A 6,051-nucleotide genomic window follows, 5' to 3' on the forward strand; every position below is an offset into this window, starting at 1 on the left:
AGATTCAGATTCAGATCGACAACCCACACAAAACACTGGACTCAACCCATGCCGCTTCACGCAATGTATTTGCTAACATCAAAGAGTTCGCGTTTTATTTCGTCATGGTAGAACGGAGATAAACATACTGAGTTTTCAATGTAGAGCTAGGTTACCTGTAGATTTAACCGCCCTAAATGTAACTTTTGAAACCTAGCTCAACCTTGAAAACACAGTATGTTTATCTCCTAATTTATCATTGTTTATTAAGTCGTCGGGCAAGCACAGGCGCTTGGTGAAACCAGCTCGATTCGGTTTATGCAAAAGTCGGGTTTCCAATGACTGGACACGGGTACGTTAATCCCCCTGGTCGACTTCGTGAGATTTGGGCAAATAAAGGCTTAGCGGTACAACAGACCATGTCGCATGTTGCTGTAAGCCGTCAGTCCGGATAACATACATCACTAAACACAAAATTGTTGCTTTTCTGATTTTTATTTACCATTTTATATATCATTATCATATCAAAGTCATGCACACAAATACATAGATACAATCACTAATGCACCACACTCAACGTTCTAAAGCTAGATGTATGGCATGTGAAGCTGATCTTGCGAAAAATGGAATGTTTATGTTTCCAGCAGGTCGACTTCCTGTGCAGACATCCTTCATTCCACGGTATCCGGTGATTATAGACCAGGTCAGCTTGGCGTTGTTTGCTTCTTTGTTTGATGTTGACGCCCCACGCAGCAATATTACAGCTATATATATATCGAGTCTTGACCAGACAATTCAGTGATAAACAACATGAGTACGGATCCATGCAATTGGGATGCGTCAGCGAGTCTGACCACCCGCTCCCGTCAGTAGCCTCTTACAACAAGCATTGCCACTCCTCATGTTGTGTATAGGGCTGATGGACCCACGACGTATGGTTTGGTGTTTAACGCCGCACTCAACAATATTCCAGCTACATGACGGCTGTCTGTAAATAATATAGTCTGGGCAAGACAATCCAGGGATTGACATCATGAGCATCGATCTACGCAATTGGTATACGATGGCATGCATCATCCAAGGCAGCAAGCCTGACAACCCGATCCCGTCAGTCGCCTCCTACGACAAGCATAGTCGCCTTTTACGACAAGCACGGGTTGCTGAAGACCTATTCTACCCCGATCTTCCCGGGTCTCTGGTGTGTACAGTCTGGCCAAGCCTTCCTTATCTCGCTATGTTTTCTCATAGCAGCCAGCTGAGGAGGTGATATTAATTAAGTTGCACTGTATCTAACGAAGCTATTTACCCATTCAGATTGACGTTATCGCTGTAGGATTTATTAACGCCCTACGACCACTCACCAGACCTCGACCTAGATTTTTTGTTAACCGTGTCAGCCCAGGCTAACACGGAATTTGCAGTGCCATGGTCATATCAACATTCACTGGGCTGATTCCTTCTCCTGTAAGTAAGAATTGCCCTTAATATTTTTTTTATTTATGGATGTATTAACGTAAACACCGGTGTGCAAACTGTGAGTTATAACTTGCTTCTCACTAATAATGTCGCTTTACTAAATAATTGTATAATGATAAATACGTTATTGTATAAAAGAAAATAATTACTGTATTGGAAAATATTGTTTCACAATTGACTTGCCATCATGTTAATATAACTACTGCAATATTCTTTTATAGAGGGATCTGGCTTTTATCCTGACAAATACACTCACTTGCAATTTATTTATGTGATTATGACACCCTTCAATCTCATTAAATCATATCTTAATTCTCGCTACCGCTAAACAAAGATCTGAGGACATCCCATTAGGGGGTCATGTCAGAACCAACTTTCATCCGACCAATTAGAGCGTCGCTTACCAGATCATGAAAGTGACAGTCGGAATGGGATTTCTAATCATGCAACCTCGGAAACGTTAACACGGGATATTCAGTGCGATAGTAACAGGCTTAACGACAGGATCTATACAATCTAGACCATCTTTTAGCCATTCCAGGTTTTAATTTACTTATTTTGAATTTGGCAAAATATGTTTCGAAGCGTTGTCGCCACTTTGAAATTAGTGCCATAAAGCACGAGAAAGCTGCCTTCTGATTGGCTAATGTCGACGTCTTGTCAGTCATTTCATTGGTCGTTCAAAGTTCGCGCAAGGTCGGTCTAACGTGACCCGTAATGGGATGTCCTCAGATCTTTGTTCAGCGGCAGCGAGAACTAAGATCTGATTTTAATGAGATTGGACCGTCCTTTCCCCTCTATTCAACGTACAATAAGTATAAAAAAGACTGAAATGTAGACGCAGACAGATAATAATCATATTTACGAAGACCCATGGTGTACTTGCTTCTGAATAATGTGATTGTGACCAACGGATGAGGTATGGCGACAGCAGCATATTTTAGATGATACATTGAAACGAGCATTGAACTATCGCTGATCTGGCGCTGCGATATGTAATTAAAACGTGACCTTGATAAGTTGTGGGATAGTCTATTAAGGACGCACAGTGTTGCTATTTGAGTAATACAATGTAGTTTCAGCTAGTGTAAGGGTGAAATAGCCAATGCCCGTCCACTGATTTACTCACCTGAGCTTGAAATAAAAGCTAGCAGTTAAACCGCCTCTTCTGTTTCATAGTTAGCTCTATGCATGAGGATTCAGAGTGACAACAAAAACTATCAACAATCGTTCAAGGACCATCAAATAGCCAATTCTCTTCCTAAAAGAGACCAGCGAGACAGCTTCATCTGTTTCTTAATTAGATCTTTGCAGAGATTCAGAGTGAGTGAGTGAGTTGGGTTTAACGCCGCTCTTAACAGTATTCCAGTCATATCGCGGATTGTCAGCTTAATGTGGGAGGAAAGCCCGAAGCGATGCAGGTCTCAGACATTTACCACTTTGGTGAAGCCCACGAGCACGGGTATGGTGCTCACAAACCTGGAAACATCATTGGAGCGAACCGGGATTCGAATCCACAATCATAGGTTTCTGGCGTGCCCAAGGGACGCGACTCTGCACAGCGAATCGCGGTGCGTTCGATGCTCGTCTCAGACATTTACCACTTCGGTGATGCCCACGAGCACGGGTATGGTGCTCACAAACCTGGAAACATAACTGGGGCGAATCGGGATCCGAATCCACAATCATAGGTTTCTGGCGTGCCCAAGGGACGCAACTCTGCACAGCGAATCGCGGTGCGTTAGACAACTGGACCACCCGTTAAAGATTCAGAGGGACTAAACACTCTCCACAACATTGTATAACTAGAGGGATGATTTTGTTGAGCACTCTCCCTGCAGCTCCAGCCCTTGGTGTCTACACTTCACAACGTTTGAGAGACAATCGAACAAGTTCATTCTACCAAGATTTCTAAAAGCGTAATACAACTCTTTTTCAGAAGATGTTTGATCAAAGTTACAACATTCAAGGCCTCAGTAAAGCTGTGGAGGACATTTAAACATCAGTGTCTGATGCAATTACCTGTTGTGACTCGGGCCATATGTTCCCGTGTGTGTTGTTCCAGGTGAACACCGCAATATGGCTGAAATAATGCTGATGCGACGTTAACTTTTCACTCACTCACTCACTCACCCTGGTGAACAGTTGAATTGCCTTTGTGTGTGTTTGTGACTGTTACCACCGATGGGACATGAGACGTTCGCCTTTTCGCGCACACCTTGTACCATCACTATTTGATAGTGATTGATACTTTTAACACACGCTTACTATATAGTCGGAATATAGTCGAACCTACTTTCAGAAGATATTTTTTTTAATATGAAAAGGATTATGTCGCTTATATTCACACAGACACTGACGATAAGAATCTGAATGTCACAGCAGTGTGGCTATGTCCAGGTGGAATATAAAAAAAATGTGTCATGTTACAGTGATGTAATACTGAGTGATGTGTACCAAAGATAAACACTTCAGTTATCATCATTGTCTAAATATTGTCACTTTTACACAAACATGCAACCACCTTCTTGTTAGATCAGCAGCGTTCGTTGAGAGCTTTTGACAGGAACGCCGAGCTCACAGAACTGTAAAGTAATGTCAACAAATGAGTCAGTTGTTTAAGTGAAAAACATTTCAAAGATTACATGCCAATTTAAAAGGTTCTCAATTTCCTGAGGATATTAAGAAATAACATGAGGGAGGAAATAACTGAAGTTGTATGATACTATGCCCAAAACATAAAAAAATTGATTGCACCCGGATACCGGTATGATATGTTTCACACATAACTGAACAAGATGCAACCTCAACAATTTCCCCATCTTTAGAGAAGGTTTCCGGAAGGTATCTGGGCCGAATTCAAAGTGTGAAGGTATGCGGTTCATCTCCTTTTTGTGTGGTGATAGATACTTTTGGTGCCACGAACACATCGTCAAATGTGTTGTGATTGAGTGAGTGAGTGAGTGAGTGAGTGAGTACGGGTTTACGCCGCTTTTTTAGCGACATCCCAGCAATATCACGGCGGGGGACACCACAAATGTGCTTAACACATTGTAACTATGTCGGGAATCGAACCCGGGTCTTCGGCGTGACGAGCGAACGCTTTAACCACAAGGCTACCCGACCGCCCCTGTAGTGTTTGAATGTCTTGAATACAACCTGTTGGGACTGTCAATTTGCCCGAGCCAAATGCCCCTTTAACAATAACTACCGCGGATCATTTCATAATCAAATATACCTACACATTGAGAAATATAAGAAATCCATAAATATCATTTTCTTTTGTCAGCGACTCGATTGTCTGCTGAGACTCCATTCCATTGGGAAGACAAGGCAAAACGTGATGGATGGGATATGAATGTCAACCATAACCTTTAGGAGCGACATTGACCACGCCTTTGATGGTAAAGCCTTGATTGAGAAGCTCAGGTGTAAGCGAAATATGTGTTTCCTTGTGGCAGTAGTCTGCATCGATGTGGCCTGTGTGTGGCAGTCATATGCTGCATGGTGTCATTTCAAAACACTTAGCACTCTGTAAAATATTTTCTTTCTTTTTCACAAAAAATATTCCACAACGATTATGCATCTGGAGTGTCCGATACAGGTTTGTTAAGGAAACAAACTTAATGTGTTCGTATGATCAATTATCAGTTATCTTTTTGGCTGTGTGGTAGCCTAGTGGTTAAAAGGTTCTCTCGTCGAGTCGCAGATCCGGGTTCGATTTCCAACATGAGTACAATGTGTGAAGCCCATTTCATGTGTCCCCCGCCGTGATATTGACGGAATGTTGCTAAAAGCGGCGTAAAGGGATACTCACTCACTCACTCCTGTCTGTAGAACATTATAGCCGAATTGCAGGAGGATAAACTACACGAACTAATATGTTTTTATGACTTATTATAATGTAATGCAATAACTAAGTATTATTATACATAATGCTGTAAATAACTACTTTATTATTCGATATTTACTATACCGCCTCAACATCAAGAGGGGCGGTCGGGTAGCCTAGTTGTTAAAGCGTTAGCTCGTCACGCCCAAGACCCAGGTGCGATTCCCAACATGGGTACAATGTGTTAAGCCCATTATTGGTGGCCCCCCGGTGTGGTATTACTGGAATAATGCTTAAAGCGGCGTAAAACCATACTCACTCACTCATTCACACAATCTTCGTTTTTTTAGCTAAAACCTGAAACCTGCGAAAGACCCGGTACCTACATACGTAACACAAACACTAATAGTTTTTCAAGTCATTTATGGGATGCAGGTTTTTTTTAAAAATCTGTATGAACCCTTATCATCCCTCATATCTGTACAAATACAAAAGTTTCATTGAAATGTTAGATTTACTGTTGCATCCATCCATTACAAATGCCAGGTTCATGGTTTATTGTAACCTTCCTGCCTCGGCTTACAAATGAGAATAAAACGTGTCACAATTACCATTCACGAATTACCATTTAGAGTACTGTCACGATGATTATCAAAGTTATAGAATTAGTAAATACATAAGTCATTCCGTTCATCGTCCGCGTTAGCTTGTGCTCGAAGTGCCCGGTATGCTTGTTTGAGGTGAACGCATTGAGTGAGTGAGTG

Source organism: Haliotis cracherodii, unplaced genomic scaffold (assembly GCF_022045235.1).
Source record: "Haliotis cracherodii isolate W230 unplaced genomic scaffold, xgHalCrac1.p SCAF_7, whole genome shotgun sequence".
NCBI lineage: Eukaryota > Metazoa > Mollusca > Gastropoda > Lepetellida > Haliotidae > Haliotis > Haliotis cracherodii.